General features: G+C 35.9%; 1 protein-coding gene across 3 annotated transcripts in view; it reads left to right on the top strand.

The window, feature by feature from the left end:
- Nucleotides 1-23,665, top strand: part of FSTL5 (follistatin like 5) — an 882,948-nt gene that overhangs the window by 444,804 nt on the left and 414,479 nt on the right. The window lies entirely within an intron of this gene.

Below are 23,665 nucleotides of genomic sequence, written 5' to 3' on the forward strand. Positions count from 1 at the left end.
GCAATCAGCATCTGCAGTGATTTTAGAGCCCCCAAAAATAAAGTCTGACACTGTTTCCACTGTTTTTCCATCTATTATCCATGAAGTGATGGGACCAGATGCCATGAATGTTGATCTTCAAGCCAACCATTTCACTCTCCTCTTTCACTTTCATCAAGAGGCTTTTGAGTTCCTCTTCACTTTCTGCCATAAGGGTAGTGTCATCTGCATATCTGAGGTTATTGATATTTCTCCCAGCAATCTTGATTCCAGCTTGTGCTTCTTCCAGCCCAGCGTTCCTCATGATGTATTCTGCATAGAAGTTATATAAGCAAGGTGACAATATACAGCCTTGACGTACTCCTTTTCCTAATTGGAACCAGTTTGTCGTTCCATGTACAGTTCTGACTATTGCTTCCTGACCTGCATACAGGTTTCTCAAGAGGCAGGTCAGGTGGTCTGGGATTCCCATCTCTTTCAGAATGCTCCACAGTTTATTGGGATCCACACAGTCAAAGGCTTTGGCATAGTCAATGAAGAAGAAATAGATGTTCTTCTGGAACTCTCTTGCTTTCTCCATGATCCAGCGGATGTTGGCAATTTGATCTCTGGTGCCTCTGCCTTTTCTAAAACCTGCTTGAACATCTGGGAGTTCACGGTTCACATATTGCTGAAGCCTGGCTTGGAGAATTTTGAGCATGACTTTACTAGTGTGTGAGATGAGTGCAATTGTGCGGTAGTTTGAGCATTCTTTGGCATTGTCTTTCTTTGGGATTGGAATGAAGACTGACCTTTTCCAGTCCTGTGGCCATTGCTGAGTTTTCCAAATTTGCTGGCATATTGAGTGCAGCCCTTTCACAGCATCATCTTTCAAGATTTGAAATAGCTCAACTGGAATTCCATCACCTCCACTAGCTTTGTTCGTAGTGATGCTTTCTAAGGCCCACTTGACTTCACATTCCAAGATGTCTGGCTCTAGGTCAGTGATCACGTTATCGTGACTATCTTGGTCGTGAAGATCATTTTTGTACAGTTCTTCTGTGTATTCTTGCCGCCTGTTCTTAATATCTTCTGCTTCTGTTATGTCCATACCATTTCTGTCCTTTATCGAGCCCATCTTTGCATGAAATGTTCCCTTGGAATCTCTAATTTTCTTGAAGAGATCTCTTGTTTTTCCTATTCTGTTGTTTCCCTCTATTTCTTTGCATTGATCACTGAGGAAGGCTTTCTTATCTCTCCTTGCTATTCTTTGGAACTCTGCATTCAGATGCTTATATCTTTCCTTTTCTCCTTTGCTTCTCGCTTCTCTTCTTTTCACAGTTATTTGCAAGTTTTTAGTTAGCCAAAATTGTTCAGCAATTTAAAACAATTGGAATGAAATATGTCACATGTTAATTATTAACTCTTTTCTGAATTCCTTTCTCTAGTTTAGTTTGACAGGATGCATTTTATCTAAGGTTTCCAATTGAAAGTTTTCTTATAAAAGTCTGTTCTGTCAAATGATCCTTTAGAGAGGCATTAATTTACCAAGTGTGTGTTATTATGAACTCTAAAAAGTGATGCTTATAAATATATAATAGCAGATGAATCACATATTTTTTCATTTATACTATTTGGAAGCTAATACTTAAAAATTACATTTTTGTTAAATTTATTTTTTAATGTGTATCTATTACTTAGGCTTTTCTGGTGGCTCAGACTGTAAATAATCTACTTGCAATGCATGAGACCCAGGTTCGATTTCTGGGTTGGGAATTTACCCTGGAGAAGAGAATGGCTACTCACTCTAGTATTCCTGCCTGGGGAATCCCACGGACAGAGGATCCTGGTGGGCTATACTCCATGGGGTCACAAAGAGTTGGACATGACTGAATGACTAACACTTTAGTTTTCACTTTTTAGTTATCACTGTCTCTCTCTCTCTCTTTTTTGACCAGCTAGAGGTCTATCCTGTCATTTAAGTGAGTTCAAACACTTTCACAAAGGAGTTGTATGGATATTACCAGATAAAACATGAAGCTTTACATAGACCTTATCAATGCATATAGAAATCATAAGGTTTATGTTCAGTATCAATATTTGTTTAAATCCATTGTATCTTGTTGAAAAAAAGAAATTAATCAAAACACAAGAAACTGAGTTTTGGATTTTCATAAATTTTAACCCAAATCACGTATTAATAAAAGTTATATCAAAGTCTTTATTTTTTGCTTGCATTTATTTCCATAATTCTACATTTTTTTTAAAGAGAGGATGTTTATTTTTCTTGGGCTTCCATTCCTTGATCCCTGTTTTGGGAAAATCCCCTAAGAGGAAATGGTAACTGACTCCAGCTTTCTCGCCTGGAAAATCCAAAAGGCAGAGGAGCCTGGAGGGCTGAGATCACAAGGAGTCAGACATGACTTATTGACTAAAAAACAAAAACAATATTTATTTTTCTTATTGTAGAAGTAAAAGACATTCAAATCAAAATAAGAATCTATTTTAATTCCACCATTCAATTATAATCACTTTGAGAAATATATATGACCACACTACTTCTATATTCAAAATTTCTTTTAACTCTACCTTCTTTTAATTAATTGCATATCAGAAACACAGCATCAACAAATATAGTCTAACATCATGCTTTTAATGATCTGCTTTTGCATAAAGATAGCATAATTATAAAAATTATAATCATGATATTTTAATACTGTTCTCAAGCTATTATTCCTCTCCTTAGAGATTATTGCTAACCCATTTGAAAAAGAAGGAAAAAATTTTCTCTTTCTTAATAATTTTAATTCTTGTAGTAGTCACATTAAAAACAGAAAAGAAAGTAAAATTGATTTTAAAGACACTTTGTTTGCCCTAATATATTCAAAATATTGTTAACATAAAATCAATGTAAAATAAAGGAAATACTTTGTATAATTTTTCTCTTCAAGTTTTGAAGTCTGCTACCAGTGTTTCCCGAATGTTTCTTATCAATTGACGTTTAAGCTGTATTATCACTATTCACAGTTAACACCTCTAAAATATATTATCTGAATTTTAATAATCTTATTTTTAAAATAATGACTTTTTTCATTCTGATATAAAATAAATGGACCAATTATGTAAACCTTCATTGAAAACCTGTTCTAAGAATAAAAGAGTCACTAGTCTGAGTTTTTCAGTCCTTGTACTGAATGAACAGAGACACTTTCTGTACATTCTCATATATCACAAAGTTTGATATCAAGTTTTGAAGAGTATTGAAAATAGCTTCAGACTTGTTACCTCTGAGACCCCAGGAGAATTAATGCACTACACTCAAAATAACCTAATAATTCTTTAATACTTAGACATTAACAAAATATTTTGCAGTGCCTCAGGGTCATCACAATGAAAAGAAATGCATGTACATCAATTAAATCCCTAACGATTAAGCAGTGGAAGTGAGAAATATATTTAAGGGACTATATCTGATAGAGTGCCTGATGAACTACAGACGGAGGTTTGTGACATTGGGAGACAGGGATCAAGACCATCCCCAAGAAAAAGAAATGCAAAAAGCAAAATGACTGTCTGAGGAGTCCTTACAAATAGCTGTGAAAAGAAGAGAAGGAAAAGCAAAGGAGAAAAGGAAAGATATATCCATTTGAATGCAGAGTTCCAAAGAATAGCAAGGAGAGATAAGAAAGCCTTCCTCAGTGATCAAGGCAAAGAAATAGAGGAAAGCAATAGAATGGGAAAGACTAGAGATCTCTTCAAGAAAATTAGAGATACCAAGGGAACATTTCATGCAAAGATGGGCTTAATAAGGACAGAAATGGTATGGACCTAACAGAAGCAGAAGATATTAAGAAGAGGTGGCAAGAATACACAGAAGAACTGTAAAAATATATTTTCACGACCCAGATAATCACAATGGTGTAATCACTCACCTAGAGCCAGACATCCTGGAATGTGAAGTCAAGTGGGCCTTAGGAAGTATCACTACCAATAAAGCTAGTGGAGGTGATGGAATTCCAGTTGAGCTATTTCACATCCTAAAAGATGATGCTATGAAAGTGCTGCACTCAATATGCCAGTAAATTTGGAAAACTTAGCAGTGGCCACAGGACTGGAAAAGGTCAGTTTTCATTCCAGTCCCAAAGAAAGGCAATGCCAAGATTGCTCAAACTATCGCACAATTGCACTCATCTCACACGTTAGTAAAGTCATGCTCAAAATTCTCCAAGCCAGGCTTCAACAATAGGTGAACTGTGAACCTCCAGATGTTCAGGCTGGTTTTAGAAAAGGCAGAGGAACCAGAGATCAAATGCCAACATGTGCTGGATCATTGAAAAAGCAAGAGAGTTCTAGAAAAATATCTATTTCTGTTTTATTGACTATGCCAAAGCCTTTGACTGAGTGGATCACAATAAACTATGGAAAATTCTGAAAGAGATGGGAATACCAGACCACCTGATCTGCCTCATGAGAACTATACAGGTTAGGAAGAAACAGTTAGAACTGGATGTGGAACAACAGGCTGGTTTCAAATAGGATAAGGAGTACGTTAAGGCTGTATATTATCACTCTGCTCATTTAACTTCTATGCAGAGTACATCACGACAAACGCTGTGCTGGATGAAGCACAAGGTGGAATCAAGATTTCCGGCAGAAATACCAATAACCTCAGATATGCTGATGATACCCTACGGCAGAAAATGGAGAAGAACTGAAGAGCCTCTTGATGAAAGTGGAAGAGGAGAGTGAAAAAGTTGGCTTAAAGCTCAGCATTCAGAAAACTAAGATCATGGCATCCGGTCCCATCACTTCATGGGAAATAGATGGGGAAACAGTGGAAACAGTGACAGTCTTTATTTTGGGGAGCTCCAAAGTCAATGCAGATGGTGACTGCAGCCATGAAATAAAAAGACGCATACTCCTTGGAAGGAAAGTTATGACCAACTTAGACAGCATATTAAAAAGCAGAGACATTACTTTGCCAACAAAGGTCCTTCTAGTCAAGGCTATGTTTTTTCCAGTAGTCATGTATGGATGGGAGAGTTGGACTGTGAAGAAAGCTGATAGCCGAAGAATTGATGCTTTTTTGAACTGTGGTTTTGGAGAAGACTCTTGAGAGTCCCTTGTACTGCAAGGAGATCCAACCAGTCCATTCTAAAGGAGATCAATCCTGGGTGTTCATTGGAAGGACTGATGTTGAAGCTGAAACTCCAATACTTTGGCTACCTGAGGCGAAGCGATGACTCATTTGAAAAGACTCTGATGCTGGGAAAGAATGAAGGTGGAAAGAGAAGGGGACGACAGAGGATGAAATGGTTGGATGGCATCACCAACTCAATGGAGTTGAGTTTGAGTAAACTCCGGGAATTGGTGATGGACAGGGAGTCCTGGCATGCTGCAGTCCATGGGTTCGCAAAAAGTCGGACATGACTGAGCGACTGAACTGAAGTGAACTGATATGCCTATTCATCTTAACAAGATATGTGTAAAGTATCTTATTACCATGCCTTATCATTATTCAGTGCACAGTAATTTCTTGGCAGTTTCCCCTTCAGATATTCCAAAACCAGTTGCAAAATGTATTAAAGACAAATTTTTAGCAAACATTTAAGAGTTAGCAAAATGAAATGTTAATACACATTTATCTTCACATTTGTATACAAATAATTAATTGATGATTACTTATTTAAGGTGTTTATGTTTGATTGTATTTAATAATTTTTAATCTTCTTTTCACTCCATGTATTCAACAACAAAGTTTCATCTCTCAAGGAAATTCTGTTCTAGTTTCTCTCCCTCAATTTATAATGGACTCTATTTCTGCAGTGTTAATTTGCAAGTGCATTTTTTAGCATATTCTACCATTGCAACCCTCTTCGTACATTTTGAAAGTAAATTTTTCTATAACACAAATATATTCATCTTAAATTTTAATGGACATTTGTTATATCCTTATGTGACAACTTTACAGTATATTTAAGCTAAATAAATTTCTTAACAAAAAGGAAAGGAGACATCTGCACCTAGTGCTGTTTAGCTGCCTGACAGGATTTCATGGGACTTGGAAAACTGTCTATCATGTGCAATGTATACACTGTAAATCATGCTCATTCTGACAGAAATTGTTGTTATAAAAGAGGAGCAAATTGCAGTGAATCTGTTACCAGACATTCAAGTAATATAGATGGACCTTTGTTATTGATGATCAGCTGGGACTAAAGCAAAACATCTGTGATCTTTAAAGCACTACAGAAATTACAGATTACTGATCATCTTGAGAGGTGACTGCCTAGGGGAGAGTAAATGATTAGTTTCTTCTTGTGGTTATAAATTGATTAGTAATCATAATTGCACTTCAGTAAATACAGAAGTAAATTAGACATATTTGTATATGATATGTTCTTGTCTATACCAAAAGGATGATCATTTTCAACTAAAGACTTAGAAAGATAAGTTGGATAGAAGGAGGAAAGAAACAGAGGGAGTGAGAGAGTTAGGGATGGAGGCAGAAAAACAGAGAACAGAGATGGGAGATTAAAAACAAAAAGAAGAAAGGGAAAGAAGTGTGGTATATTTCATGTTAAGTATTCTGTACTTTACACTTTATCAGTTGTGCAAAGACTCAGTTACATCCCTTTACATATTTAAATTAATATTTCATGTTACATTTATTAACTTTATCCACAACAACCAACATCTGTTATATTCTTATGTGACATTATCAAGGCTTGTCACTACAAATATAAAGATAGATAAGAATTTGTCTTTTCAACTTGAGGAAATTAAACACTAAAAGATGTGTTGTGTAATACACAAGGCACCAAAAAAGAGTGCAGTCTCAGTGATGGATTCTGAGCAGAGATAACTTCTGAATTAAGTATATCCCCAAGTATGAGTTCTTAAGGAGACAGCCAGAGACCAGGTGATTTCTACGAAGGAGATCATATCAGGAAAGATCTAGGTGTGGGAAATTGCAAGCAGTTTGGGAGTCACAGAAGATGGAAGTACAAGCTGGAAATCAGTGAGAAAACAGGCTGAGGAAGGAGGTAGGGAATAGATCTTGAAATTCTACAAATATTGAGAAACAGTGCTAGTTTATGTAAAATAGGCAAAGCACTTGGCAGTGATATGGAATGATCAGATCCAAATTTGGAAGAATCATTTAAGCTGAGTACAATATGCAGTTAAAAAACAAGATCAGAATCAGAAAGAACAGCAGATTGCTGCTGTTCAATGATGTATTGAAGGAAGCGATTACATTTTTAGGAAAAATACTATGAAGTTGATGTCATATTGGAAACTGGAAATTGGCCCATGGCATGATTTTAAAGATTCACCGGAACATGGCTGACTACCAGCTGCAATTTTCTAGGTGAAAAGTTTTGAGGGACTGAACAAGAGTAACAAAGTAAGTAACAGAGTATGGGATTGAGGAATATTTAAGAGAAAACACCCAAAACATTTTTTGAAAGACACAGCTGACAATTTCTAGAATAGATACTAAGAAAATACACACTTTTCAATTCAAGAAAAGAATTAAGAATTATATCAACCAGTTTGCTGTGACTAACAAAAAATACATTTAAATAAATTAATTGGTTATATTTCTTGCTTTGTCAAACTTCTAATTCAAAAATATTAACATTATTCCTAGAGATCTTAATGTATCATTTCATTATAGTAGAAATAATTTACATATGGAAAACAACAGACTCTTAAAAATGAAGTTCTGAGAAATTTGTTACACAATTTTTGAGCTACTGAAGTAACAAGAAATTAACTTTTTTTCTTACTGATGTGAAATGAAGAAAAATGATCTCAAACCTGATTAGTTGAGCCAACTAAAAATCTGAACAAGCGATTGTGCTTAATGGTATATGTTCAGTCACGTCCAACTCTTTGAGACCCCATGGACTGCAGCATGCCAGGCCTCCCTGTCCATCACCAACTCCCGGAGTCCACCTAAACCCATGTTCATTAAGTCAATGATGCCATCCAACCATCTCATCCTCTGTCATCCCCTTCTCCTCTTGCCCTCAATCTTTCCCAGCATCAGGGCCTTTTCCAATGAGTCAGCTCTTAGCATCAGGTGGCCAAAGTATTGGAGTTTCAGCTTCAACATCAGTCCTTCCAATGAACACCCAGGATTGATCTCTTTTAGGATGGACAGGTTGGATCTCCTTGAAGCCCAAGGGACTCTCAAGAATCTTCTCCAACACCACAGTGCAAAAACATCAATTCTTCGGTGCTCAACTTTCTTTAGAGTCCAACTCTCACATCCATACATGACCACTGGAAAAACCATAGCCTTGACTAGATGGACCTTTGTTGGCAAAGTAATGTCTCTGCTTTTTAATATGCTATCTAGGTTGGCCATAACTTTCCTTCCAATGAGTAAGCATCTTTTTATTTCATGGCTTCAGTCACCATCTGGAGTGATTTTGGAGCCCCCAAAATAAAGTCTGTCACTCTTTCCAGTGTTTCTATTTGCCATGAAGAGAGTTGGACTGTGAAGAAAGCTGATTACCAAAGAATTGATGCTTTTGAACTGTGGTGCTGAAGATTCTTGAGAGTCCCTTGGACTGCAAGGAGATCCAACCAGTCCATTCTAAAGAAGATCAATCCTGGGTGTTCATTGGAAGGACTGATGCTAAAGCTGAAACTCCAATACTTTGGCCACCTCATGCAACGAGTTGACTCACTGGAAAAGACTCTGATGCTGGGAGGGATTGAGGGCAGGAGGAGACGGGGATGACAGAGAATGAGATGGTTGGATGGCATCACCAACTCGATGGACATGAGTTTGAGTGAACTCTGGGAGTTGGTGATGGACAAGGAGGCCTGGCATGCTGTGATTCATAGGGTCGCAGAGAGTCAGACACTACTGAGCGACTGAACTGAAATGAAATGAACTGATAGGAGCAGATGCCATGATCTTAGTTTTCTGAATGTTAAGCTTTAAGCTAACTCTTTCACTCTCCTCTTCTACTTTCATCAAGAGGCTCTTCAGTTCTTCTTCACTTTATGCCATAGGGTGGTGTCATCTACATATCTGAGGTTATTGATCTTTCTCCCAACAATCTTGATTCCAGCTTGTGCTTCATCCAGCCCAGTGTTTCTCATGATGTACTCTGCATATAAGTCAAAGAAGCAGGGTAACATTATATAGCCTTGCTAGTCATATTTCTATTGACACAATTAATTTCGGTAGAATCTTCTTTTATAAAAACTTTCTATATTAACATTCTGAAAACTACATAGGTGACGGCTCAACATTTTTTTTAGTAATTGCACTTGTCCTAGAATATATGAAGTAGTAACATTTTCTTTTGCAATCAGGAGTTTATGTTACTGCTATAGTGAGTGAGATATTTTTAATTTATAGATTGACACAATTCTTATGTAATGAATATTATTTTTATGAAGTCTTATTAAAAGTGAAGATTATTTTTCAGCTCTTTATACACATTCAACACTCTACTAACAATGCATAATTAAATATTTTAACACCCTGAAACTATGTTTAAACAACAGATGAAAGTGCTATATATGCCATTGCTTATAAAGTATTCACATTATCACCTGCAATGTAACAAATCAATTTTATTTTAATACATTATTTGAAAAAGATATGTTAATATAAAAGCAGTATTTATAGGTTTTTTAACTAAAAAGTAGCACATTTTCATCTATAGTGATAAACATACACAATAAAATATTTCCTGTATTTTTTAGTGTTTTAGGATTTATTAACTTTAAAATTTTGATGTCAAACTTAGCTCCACAAGTTATCACTTGTTGAAAAATATTAGGATTTCCAGACATAACTGTTTATGGAGAGATTCAGTTCAGTTCAGTTCAGTCGCTCAGTCGTGTCCGACTCTCCGCGACCCCATGAATCACAGCACGCCAGGCCTTCTGTCCATCACCACCTCTCGGAGTTCACCCAAACTCATGTCCACAGAGTCAGTGATGCCATCCAGCCATCTTGTTCTCGGTCGACCCCTTCTCCTCCCGCCCCTAACCTTTCCCAGCATCAGAGTCTTTTCCAGTGAGTCAACTCGTCGCATGAGGTGACCAAAGTATTGGAGTTTTAGGACTCACCAATTTAATTGGGGTCATTCTTCAAAGTCCAGGCTATATTCATTTACTTATTTTTGCCTTTTTAGCAAAGAATTGCATTCTTTTCTGTAGAAACTATTCACTCTGCTGCTATTTGGTTTAATAAAGTTGAATAAATTATACCTGATATGTTCTATCCAGAAAATTCATTTTATAATCTGTGTTATTGGCCTTCTGCCAGTTTTTGATGCATGGATAACCATTCAAAAAATGATAACCCAAAGCATGAAAATTTGATCCTAGTTCAGTTCAAAAGTTCAGTTCTGTTGCGAAGTCATGTCCGACTCTTTGGGAGCCCATAACTGCAGCATGCCAGGCTTCCCTGTCCATCAACGATTCCTGGAGCTTGCTCAAATTAATGTCCATCCAGTCCATTAAGACATCCAACCATCTCATCCTTTGTTGTCCCCTTCACTTCCTGCTTCAATCTTTCCCAGCTTCAGGATCTTTTCCAGTGAGTTAGTACTTCACAGCAGGTGGCCAGAGTATTGGCACTTCGGTTTCAGCACCAGCCCTTAAAATGAATGTTTAGGACTGATTTCCTTTACAACAGACAGGTTTGATCTCCTTGCATTCCAAGGGATTCTCGAGAGTCTTCTCCAATACCACAGTTCAAAAGTGCTTAGTGCTTAGCTTTCTTTATGGTCCAACTCTCACATCCATATATGACTACTGGAAAAACCATAGCTTTGACTAGATGGACCTTTGTCAGCAAAGTAATGTGTCTGCTTTTAAATATGCTGTTTAGGTTTGTCATAGCTTTTCTTCCAAGGAGCAAGCGCCCTTTCATTTTGTGGCTGCAGTCACCATCCGCAGTGATTTTGGAGCCCCAGGAAATAAAGTCTCTCACTGTTTCCATTGTTTCCCATTTATTTGCCATGAAGTGATGGGACCGGATACTATGATCTTTGTTTTTTAAATGTTGAGTTTTAAGTCATCTTTTTCACTCTCCTTTTCACTTTCATCAGAGGCATTTTAGTTCCTCTTCACTTTCTGCCATAAGGGTGCTGTCATCTGCATATCTGAGGTTATTGATATTTCTCTCAGCAATCTTGATTCCAGTTGTGCTTTATCCTGCCTGTCATTTTGCATGATAAATTCTGCATATAAGTTAAATAAGCAGGGTGGCAATATACAGCCTTGACATATTCCTTTTCCAATCTGGAACCAGTCTGTTGTTCCTTGTCCAGTACTAACTGTTGCTTCTTGACCTATATATAGGTTTTTCAGGAGGCAGGTAAGGCAGATGGTATTCCCATCTCTTGAAGAATTTTCCACAGTTTATTGTGATCCACATAGTCAAAGGCTTCAGCATAGTAAATAAAGCAGATATAGATGTATTTCTGTAATCCTCTTGCTTTTTGTATGATCCAACAGATGTTGGCAATGTGATCTCTGGTTCCTCTTGCCTTTTCTAAATCCAGATTGAACACCTGAAAGTTCTCAGTTCACGTACTGTTGAAACCTAGCTTGGAAAATTTTGAGGATTACTTTGTTAGCTTGTGAGATGCATGAAATTGTGCAGTAGTTTGAGACTTCTTTGACATTGCCTTTCTTTGGGATTGGAATGAAAACTGACCTTTTCCAGTCTTGTGGCCACTGCTGAGTTTTCCAAATTTGCTGGCATATTTGAGTGCAGCACTTTCACAACATCATCTTTTAGGATTTGAAATAGCTCAGTTGGAGTTCCATCACCTCCACTAGCTTTGTACGTAGTGATGCTTCCTAAGGCCCACTTGACTTCACATTCCAAGATATCTGGCTCTAGGTGTGTGATCACACCATTGTGGTTATCTGGGTCATTAAGATCTTTTTTATATACTTTTTCTGTATATTTTGCCACCTCTTCTTAATATCTTCTGTTTCTGTTAGGTGCATACCATTTCTGTCCTTTATTTTGCCTGTGTTTGTATGAAATATTTTCTTGGTATGTCTAATTTTTTTGAAGAGATCTCTAATCTTTCCCATTCTATTGTCCCTCTATTTCTTTTCATTAATCACTTAGGAAGGCTTTCTTATCTCTCCTTGCTGTTCTTTGGAACTCTGCATTCAGAAGGGTATATCTTTCCTTTTCTCCCTTGCTTTTAGCTTCTCTTCCTTTCTCAGCTACTTGCAAGGTCTCCTCTGACAACCATTTTGTCTTTTTGCATTCTTTTTTCTTGGAGGCAGTCTTGATCACTGCCTCCTGTACAATGTTATGAACCTCTGTCTGTCTATCAAAGCTAATCCCTTCAATCTATTTGTTACTTCCACTGTATAACCATAAAGGATTTGATTTAGGTCATACCTGAATGTCAAGTGGTTTTCCCTATTTTCTTCAACTTAAGTCTAAATTTAGCAATAAGGAGTTCATGATCTGACACAGTCACTTCCAGGTCCAGTTTTTGCTGACTGTATAGAGTTTATCCATCTTCAACTGCAAAGAATATACATTCTGATTTCAGTATTGACCATCTGGTGATGTCCATGTGTGTGTTGTTGGAAGAGGGTGTTTGCTATGATCAGTGTGTTCTCTTGGCAAAACTCTGCTTTCACTCTGCTTCATTTTGTACTCCAAACTATTATCACAGGAACAGTATCAACTGAGAGAGTATCCTTATATGTAGAAGATTTATAGTTCTAAAAGAGCTAATGGTTTTAAACTGAATGAGTTTTATGAATAACTTTATCAGATTATTCTGCTGATTTCAGTTGAGACAGGATTTCAATGCATTGGATTGTTAGAAGCTACTGGGATGCTTCGTATGACTATCAGAGACCTCAAAGAGTTACGGATGGATGAATGCATACTTCATTCAGAAGCTCTGCAGTAACAGAAATGACTTCATTTGCAGCCATTTTGTACTTAAGAATATATGTATGTATGGTAGAATTTGGTGTGAGAGTTGTTTTCATCTTTCATCACACTTTCATAAATAGATGGAGATATAATTCAGGTTAGAACAGTAGCATAATTGTCACTAAGACATTTTTTAATTAACTATAGACAATATTATCCAACTCTATAAAACCGAGGAACATAATCATGTCAACTTTGACTCTACCAGTTCTTAAGTACCATTGGATACTTAAATCTATCTACAGATTTGGATGCACAATTAATTTGCTCAAAAAGTACTACTGTTAAAAAAAAAGTCTTCACAGTGATGCACTTGATCCTTATGCATCCCCAATCATATGCTTTTAATACAATGTTTGTAGTTTAAACAAAGCACTTGTTAGTGAAAGTTCAGAATTATTTAAAGAAAAAAATACTTGCACTGGTCATGTCTTGTAGTACTGATAGAATTTGCACCTGGTTGAGCATAACAGATTAAATGGTTCTGAACTTGCCAGCACTGTAAGTAAATTTGCATATTGGATTCCATTTGAAGGGAGAAGAGAAGTATGTGTGACTTTAAAAAGTCTCTTTCTGTAAAAAACATATAGCTTCCAGCTAAAACATCATTTCAGATGCAACTGCATAATTCATCTTGAAAAACTTGTTAATCTTATACTCATCTCTCAGTTTAAAAAAACAATCTGTGAATCTATAATTTCAAAACCAAATTATATTTATATTGATTTTTAAATTAGTATACATATCTGAGATTGTAGAGAAAGAAGTTATAAATATAATAGATTTAAAATGTACATGCAAGGCATTCCATGTTCCTGGATTAGTTAAAATGTCAATACTAACCAAAGTGATCTACACATGCTGTGCAATCCCTAATAATATTCCTGTGGCATTTTTGGCAGAAACAGAAAATATCTTCCAAACTTCATATGGACCCTGGATAGCCAAAATAAACTTGATAAAGAAGAACAATTGAAGGTCTCACTGGTCCTGATTTTAAAACTGTAAAGCCATAGTTGAACCAGTGTGATACCGGTATAAAGACAGACGTATAGAAAATAATGGAAAATCCAGAAATCAAATGATTTCAACAAAAATTCCACAACTATTCAAGTGGTAAAGGACAGTCTTTTTGAACAATTGGTGTTAGGAAAACTGGCTATCTACATAAACAAAAATGAAGCTGGATTCATATCTTACATCATTTACAAAGTTAACTCAAAATGGATCAAAGATCTAAGAGTTTTATATATATATATATATATGTCACTCCCAATCTCCCAATTGATAAAATGAGAATCCTAGTGAGGACTCTACTCAGTGCTCTGTGGTAACCTAAATGGGAAAGAAATCTCAAAGGAGGGGATATATGTAAACATATAGCTGATTCACTTTGCTGTACATCAGAAACTAATACAACATTGTAAGCAACTATGCTCTGATAATTAAAAGAAAAAAGATATATATATATATATATATATAAGACTACTCGAAGAAAACATAGGGGAAAAGCTTGTGACATTAGATATGGCAATGTTTTCTTGGATATGATGCTGAAAATATGAGCAACAAAAGAAAAAGAAGATATATAAACTGGACTTAAAATGAAAAATAAACTTTTGTGTTTCATAATATGCTATCAGTAGAATGAAAATGAATCCAGGAAATGGTATACATATTTGCAGATCTTATAAGGGGATTAGCATTCAAAATATGTAAAGAACCCATACAACTCAACATGAACTTAAAAAACAAGTCAATTATAGGCAAAAACGGGCAAAGGACTTTACATAGATATTTCTCCAAAGAAGATATGCATAAGTCCAATAGACACATAAAAGGATGTTCAGCATCATTAATAGTCAAGGAAATACGATAAACCCATGAATAAATACTACTCCAGAGCCATCAGGATGGGTATTATCAACAAACTAGGGCTTCCCTGGTGGCTCCTGCAATGCGGGAGACCTGGGTTTGATCCCTGGGTTGGGAACATCCCCTGGAGGAGGGCATGACAACTCACCCCAGTATTGTTGCCTGGAGAATCCCATGGGCAGAGGAACCTTCCAGGTTACATACAGTCCATGGGGTCACACAGAGTCAGACATGACTGAGCGAGTAGGCACCTGAAATTGTAAGTGCTGATGAGTACATGAAAAAATCAAAATCCTATGTATTTGCTGGTGGGAATGTAAAACGTTGCAGCTGCTGTGGAAAATGGTAGATGATTTTTCAGAAAATTAAATATAAAATTACCCCGTGATCCAGCTATTCCACGTCTGTGCATGTACTCAAAAGAGTCGAAAGCAGGGACTGTAGAGATATTTATGCACTCATATTCATAGCAGCATTATTCACAATATCAAAACTGGAAGCAACCAGGAGTTCATAAACAGATGAAATGGATAAACAAAATGTGGTGTTTGTATTCAATTGGCTATTATTCAACATTTAAAAGCAAGGAAACTCTGATCCATCCTTCAAATTGGATGAATCTTGGACACTGTGCTGAGTAAAATAAGCCCATCACCGAAGAACAAATATTATATGCTTCCAATTATTTGAAGCTCATCAAATTCAGATACAAAAAGTGGATGGTTGTCAGGGACTAGAGGAAGGGAGACAGGTAGTTTATGCAATTCATACAGAGTCTGGGAAAGGTGAAAAGATTCTGGACAAAGATGATGGTGGTAGTGTCACAAAAATGTACTCTCCTTAAGGCCACATAAGTGTAGACTTAAAAATGGTTAGTTTTACATTATGTATATTTAATTACAGTTTTAAACAAAACTAAATGTATCTGTAAATACTTTGTAAAATATATGCAAATGATCAAAGTGTTTATTTTTATTGCCAATATTATTTACTGAGTAGAATGGATATCTATTATTGCCCTATGCGACCAGAAAATAATTGACTATTCGTTATGAGTCAGTTTTGTTTTTTTGTAGGAGATTGACATCAATTAGTGTACTGCTAAAATTCTCCACAGAATGAAAAGGGGTAGGTTATACATTCCAGACAAATTTGTCCCCTTATCTGCATCCATACTCATCTTTTCTCCATTATTTCTAGTTATAATAAAAGGAAACACTTCTACTATCAATTCCTTCTAATGTTTTACATTCATTCTCTGTATCCATTTGTTTCACATCCTCTAAAATGTCTAAAAAAGATTCCTTTTCTATGGGTTAACTTCTATCTCTCACATTATGATGGCTACCTTACATTAATAATTTTAAGGACTTCAAGTCTTTCTCCCCTGAAACTACACACTTTCTTCAAACTGCCATTCTACTTGTATTCTTTTCTTGTATTAACCTTACAGTTTCTTTTTAAAATTTTTTCTTCCTCTTTATTTTTGAATTGGAGCATAATTGCTTTACAATGTTGTGTTGGTTTCTGGCATACAACAGAAATCAGTCATAAGTATATACATACATATCGCCTGTCTCTTGCTTCCCTCCCATATCCCCCATCCCACCTCTAGGTCACCTCAGAGCACCAGACTGTGGTCCTCTACTTATCTCACAATCTGATTCCCATGCTACCCCTGCAAAGAAGGTGCTGTTGCCCGTGGCAACATTACCTTGCGTGTTACTGGGTCCAATGAAACGTTTTTACATCAAGTGTCTCCTCAAGTGTGTGAACTTGCTTTTTAGTCTCTCCACTTAAATGTTTGTTTTCTTGGTTTTACACTCAACATATTTCCTCAAAAGCTATCTGTTTCTGGTCACTCCTCAGTTGCTTTTATTGAGTTCCTTTATTCATCACAGGAAGGTTGAAATTCTTCAAAAGTCTGTCTCTGATTTTTTTTTTTTTTCCTTCTTGTCTAACTCACTCTCTTTTGGTGATTATGATCTATATGCTGTAGTAATCCAATCAACACCTCCAACTAGATTTCTTACCATAACATACTTGGCCCACTGGAACTTGTCTCTTGGATTCTTATAACCAATTGTTCAAATCTGAATTCACTGTTTATCTCCTTTCTAACCCTAACCCTAACCCTAAGTTTCTGTTTCAGATCATGACATCACCATGTACTCAGTGACTAAAGTAATCAAAATATATTCTTCCATCTTTCTCTTGCTCCTCAAGGAATTAAAAAAGAAAACTATGTGGACCCTTTCTTCTAAAAAGTCTAAAATCTTGTTCATTCTGTCTTCCTCCCTATCAAGCTCTTAGTTCAAACCACCATTGTATTTTTGTGTGGAGTTCTTTAAAATATTTTTGTGATGTGTACTATTTTCCTTCTCTTTAAAAAAACTTTTAATTTTGTATTGGGGTACAGCCAATTAATAATGCTGTGATAATTTGAGGTGAACAGAAAGGGACTCAGCTATACATATACATGTATCCATTCTGCCGCCAAACTCCCATCCTATCCAGACCGAACATTGAGGGGAGTTCTGTGTGCTACAGAATAGGTCTTTGATGATTATCCATTTTGAATATAGCAGTGTGGACATGTCCATCTGAAACTCCCTAATTATTCCTTCCCTTCATTCTTCCTCCTGGCAACCATAGGTTTGTTCTAAGAGTCTATGAGTTTCTTAATGTATGATAAGGAAGTCCATTTTTATCATTTTTTTAATTTCAGATATTTAGCAATGTCATATGATATCTCTCCTCAGTCTGAGTTACTTCACACAGTATGACACCCTCTGTGTCCATCCATGTTGCTGCAAATGACATTATTTCATTCTTTTTAATGTCTGGGTAGTCCGTTGTATATATGTAAGATGTGGACCATTTATAAATTCTTTATTGTTTCTGTTTTATATTTTATATATTGGCCATGAGACGTGTGGGATCTCAGCTCCCTGACCAAGGGTCAAATCCACATCCCCTGCATTGGAAGGTGAAATCTTAATTACTGGATCATCTGGGAAGGCCCCATCACCATTTTTAAGTAGATAAAGCAACAGCTTTCTACATGCTCTCCCTGCACCCATTGCCGCCCTCTCTACTCTGTTTTTTCTATTAGAATATTCTTCCTCAAATGCAAAACTCTCCCAGATATCATTTTAATTACCATTCAGTCCCCTCAAGATAGCAAATGCATTCTCCTTAATATATCTATCTCTCAAATATCTAGTCCTTTTTTAACCTGACAGTACTTGGAGTTTTTGTTAGCTTACTTGTCTCATTTTGCTTTTGTTTTCTGCTTTGTTTTTTACTCATAAGCTATATACTTGCCATGCTAAAAAACTACCCAAAATGCTGCATTCCTTCTTGCTTCTTGGTCTGTATACCTTCTGTACTCTCACCTTAGGTCATAATACTAACCCAAACTTTTCCTAACGAAAACTCATTCTTTCTTCGTGTCCTACTTCCTTCCCAGTTCCTCAAAGGCTTCAGTGATCTTGCCTAAATATTCCTACACCAACATATTTCTTAGCACACACTCACCCCCCCCACACACTGCAATTCCCTGTTTATTTTTTTAGGAATTCTCTGTTTGGTTGTGGGATGCCTAAGATCAGGAATATTATCTGTATTCACTTTCTACAGCTTAGGTAACAAATTGCTAAAAGTGTGTAGCCTTAAACAATACAAATATATTATCTTTGAGCACTGTAGGTCAGAAATTTGACACAAGTATCCCTGGCTAAAATCAAGGTATTAGTTTCAAGGTTTCATTTCCTCTGAACGTCCTAGAGAATAATTTGTTTCCTTGTCTTTTTCAGCTTCTAGCAGCCACAACAGTACTTCATTCATTACTCTCATCTTCCATGTTCAAAGCCAGAAATATTGGGTCAGGCTTCTGCAAGCTGCCATCTTCTGGTTCTCTCACTCCTGTGTCCCTTTTCCACTTATAAGAACCCTTGTGATTACACTGCCCTCCTCAGAATATCATTGAATCATCTCCCCATCTCAAGGTCAATTGATTAGAAATTGTAATTTCAACTGTAAACAAAATTCTTCTTTGAATATATGCAACCTAACACTCCAGTGTTCTTGCCTGGAGAATCCAAGGGACGGGGAGCCTGGTGGGCTTCCGTCTATGGGGTCACTCAGAGTCGGACACGACTGAAGTGACTTAGCAGCAGCAGCAGCAGCAACATATTCACAAATTCCGAGGATTAATATGTGGACATTTGGGGGGAAGTATCACACTCTCTAAGAAGATAAGTGTTATGAATATCTACTTTATGAATGAGACAACTGTCGATGAATGAATTTTAAGAGATATCAAATTCAATATGATAATTTTGGTGTAAACTTAATGTTTTTGCAATTTCTGTGAAAAGTACTGCACAGACATAGCGCTACTGTGAGTCAGTACAATATGGTGTAGTGTAAATTAGATGGAAATCAAAAGCAAGAGACTGGAATTTTGTTCAGTCCTGCTTTATCATATTCGTGATTTGAAAAAAGTTAATCTTTCTAGTAATCAGATTTTTGGTGTTTTGTTTTGCTTTCTCCTTGAAGCATGAAGGTTTGTATAGGATCTGCTATTCTCATCTTACGAATTTTTTTTAAAAAAATCAAACCTCTTCTTAAACTCTACACAATTAGAATATTGTCAATCAAAGCATAAAGGAGTCTACCTTTTTTGAGATACCTGAATTACCATCTGGGATCATTTGTCCTTGATTTGTCATTGAACCTATATTTAAGGATGCTTCAAGTTTTAGTATAGTCTTCAAGAGATACAAGGTAACACTTGCCTTGATTCTATGAAGCCCAATTACCCTTTCAAAAACAAAAGTGTATTAGGCTACTGAAGTTTTATTTTATTTTTTCAGGATTTAAAATGATTGGCATATGGTTGATTTACAATGTATTAGTTTCAAGTGGGCAGTAAAGTTATACATATATTAATATCCACTCTTTTTTTAGATTATTTTCCCATGTAGGTCATTACAGAGTACTGAGTATAGCAGCTACTGTGCTATACAGCGGGTTCTAATTAGTTTTCTCTTTTACATATAGTAGTGTGTATATGTAAATCCCAATTTTTAAATGCACATTTAAATTTTAATCAGATGACAGAGGTGTTTTCCACCACCTCAAACTACTCCCATCCCCAGCCTCCCCTAATTTTACATTTGAACATCTTATTTCTTCCCAGGTTTAGAATGTTGGTCTCTGAGTTTGTGTCTTGGTCCTAGGTTGTGCATTTCATCACTTGGGGTCCTGAGGAGACTCTTGTTCTTGCCCTTCTCTATTTATAATTGCTTCACAGTTAAGTCAATCTGTAGAAATCTTTGACTCACTGTGTAAAAATTTGGTAGTTAAATCAGTAATGAACCATTTAGGGATAAAATGATATTAAACAAGTTGCACTACCTTGCTAGAGTTACCATAACAAAATATCACAAACCTGGTGCCTTAGATAACAGAAAGTTATTGTCTCACATCTATGGACACTAGAAGTCCAATACAAGTTTGGTTGGTTCCTCTGTGTGCTGAATGAAGAATCTGGGCTTGGCCTCTCACCTCAGTTTGTAGATGGTCAGCTTCATGTTTACATGGCATTTTTCCTACACACATGTCTCTGTGTCCCAATTTCCCTTTTTATCTAAATAAAAACATCACTCATACTGGATTATGGATTACTCCAATAACCTCATCTTAACAAGTAATTGCATTTGCAATCACCCTGTTTTCAAATAAGGTAACATTCTTAGGTACTGAGGGTCAAAGTTTCAACAAATTAATTTTGGCCAGGGGCCAGAAACCCATGATACAAGTAGTCACGTTGAAGACATTTTTAATAACTTAAGTGTAAAAACCATGTGTACGTAAATAATCTGAAGCATAGTGGTTGGCATTTTCCTTTACAAATACTGCGTTAAGTGAAATTTGGACGAGAATGTTTTCCTTGGTAAATTTAAAAGATAAAAGCACACTTATAAGAGAGCTTGATTACAACTTGTATGATTGAGGAAATTGTGCGAGTAATTTATCCAAAATATGCAAATAAATGAGAATAGTCAGAAAAACAAGTCAAGTGTTTTAAGTATTCTCAAAAATATGCAAATCATCAGGCTTATTTTCTAGTTTAGTATTTTGTTGAAGCAAATAGTTTTGATTTTGCACATAAGTTTTCAAGTAGGTAAAGCATTATTATTTGAATTTGATCAACACCAATTAATTTGGTTAATATTCTACTAGGTGTTCCCATTATATTTTTGTTCATATTTGTAAGCTTTAGTATAATGCAAGTTGCACTTTGATCATAGTGTATTATATTAATTGCCCTATCTTTGAATCAGCTTCAGTGACAGCTTTTCTAAGTTTTAGTTTATTCTTATTCATATAATATTTGTTTTCAATGTGCTATCTCCCCAGGTTCATTCTTTAACTTTCTCATTTTGTCATTGAGAAAAATCATCCCTAAGTATATTGTGAACTTCTTCACAATTATTGAGACAATTATTGAGCCAATCATATGTATTATAAAGTTTTTTGTTTGTTTTAAAAAGCCAGTAACATAAATTGCTGCACTGATAGCATTATTTAGGGGTTAATGGCTACTTCTGAACATAAGGATGCTTTTCAATAGACCATCATCTCCTATTTTCTCAGGTAAAATCGACGCTCAAAAGAAAATTAAGTATTGTCCTGAAAACATAGTTTGTTAATTCATAAAACAGTATATATTTTTATTTGGTATAATAAGAGGATATATGTAACATAATTATTATCAGGCAAATACTGGCCTTTCTTTTTAAGATATTATATACACTATAATTTAAAAAATCAGTAAATATTTAGTTTTCTCATTTTTTATAGTCTTTATCAATATGATCGTCTGCTCATCATATGTTCAACAGCTGAACAGTACTGATATTCTATAAAGTATTGATTCTAAATATTTGATCTTTAAAATTAGTCATAGCAGTTATATTTAAATGCATCCTATTCAGATATGCTTTAAAGTTATAAGGCATATATAAAGTAGTTACTTCAGAAAAATCTGAACCCCCTTCCTTTTTTGCTTTTTCCTTCAAAATTTGTCAGTAACTGGAGGTCAGCAGTTGATGTTATGAAATATAAAAACAATCAATAAAAGTTGATGGTGTATTTTGGTTTGGAAATAAATATATAGAACTCAGGTAACTAAAAGTTCAGCTGTCTTCAACTCTTAGTTTTCCTTCCATCCTTTGAAATTATCATGAAAAAATATGGCAAAAATAATGTTTGAGAGCTACTTCATACTTGTACCCAACTGGTGATAAAAAGACTCTGAAAGGTAGTGAGAGCATTAGTGTCTCAAATTACTCTTGCAGAATGAATTTATAAAGTCTGAGAATTGTCCCTTCAGTGACCCTTCCTGTCTTTCCTGCTGAAATGCAGGACCAAATTCTCTTTCAGCTCAGCCTCAAGGCTGCAAGCATGTGCCTCAGTGTAAACCAGCGGAGGGTCACTGATGGGCACACCTCATTTTCCTTTCCTTCAGTTTCCATAAAGTTAGGACACAGTGCTTTATGGACATCCCAGGCATTAATAAAGAGTTAGATTGACTAAAGGGGATTACTGAAGTGTAGAAAAACAGTAGAAGAGTTACTAAACGTAGAAGAAAAGAGTTACTAAGTAAAGAAGAGTTGACTAAAGGGGATTACTGAAGTGTAGAAGTGTTCTGAAGAGTTCAGTTCAGTCGCTCAGTTGTGTCCGACTCTTTGCGACCCCATGAATCACAGCACGCCAGGCCTCCCTGTCCATCACCAACTCCTGGAGTTTGAGAGAGTTAGATTTACTAAATGGAATTACAGAATACTTTTCCCTTCTCCCTAAATGGGATTACAGAATACTTTTCCCTTCTCCAGGGGATCTTCCCAACCCAGGGATTGAACTGGGGTCTCCTGCATTGCAGGCGGATTCTTTACCAACTGAGGTATCAGGGAAGCCCAAAGGGGATTATAAACAGATTAGAAAAAGCAAATACTCAAACTTTCAATTGGGCATTTTCCGTAAACCAAAGCCAAAGCTTGTACAAAGTTAACTCACAAAGTTAATTCCTTTGTGAGTTTCCCTGGTAAGGAAAGTTGTTTGCTCTGCTGCTCTCCAGTAATTATCCAAGAAATTTACTTCTTCCAGGGTCCATTTTGTCAATATTCACTCAGTTTTTGGCAATCTAAATTTCAAAGGATTTTCCAGGCTAATATTGGTTCCTTAAAGTAGTACTTGTTACCTTGAAGTGCAGATATGACTTTATTCTTTAAAATTTCCAGGACTCACAGTTTAATCTAACACACACACACACACACACACACCACCCCCCAGCCACAGACACTTCTGACAAGCTTCAATTTGCAAGACAAATTCTCTCATAACCCTATTCAGATTATTCACGCCCTCTACTGTGTAGAAATAGGGGAAAAAAAGAACTCTTGTTAATTACCGTGTTTTGGCTACATATTAAGGGAAAATGGGAATTTTTTTGGCATGATCATTATTATTTACTTGTTTCCTGGGAGGGGTGCATGAGGTCACTATTTTAGTTACATCCCATTTTCATCAATAAGGTCTAGGATGGAAATGAAATAGATGTATTTTATGTACTACAAAATATATTGGTTAGTGTTAATAAAGCCAAAACTGCTAATTAAATGGTAGGTTCCCTCCATTAAATAGATGACTATCTGGGGAGTTTCATTTCATCTTCACAGGAAATTTATATCATAATGTTGTTTCTTCTTAGGCAAAAATGTTTAATAATGTTTGTTTTTACTAGAACAAAATGTTAGTAAAACAATGAGCTAAATGACACAAGTAAACTATTCCCTGAAG

The sequence above is a fragment of the Moschus berezovskii genome, chromosome 19 (assembly GCF_049115385.1).
Source record: "Moschus berezovskii isolate FMDL1 chromosome 19, NW_MosBer_1.0, whole genome shotgun sequence".
NCBI classification, from domain to species: Eukaryota; Metazoa; Chordata; class Mammalia; order Artiodactyla; family Moschidae; genus Moschus; species Moschus berezovskii.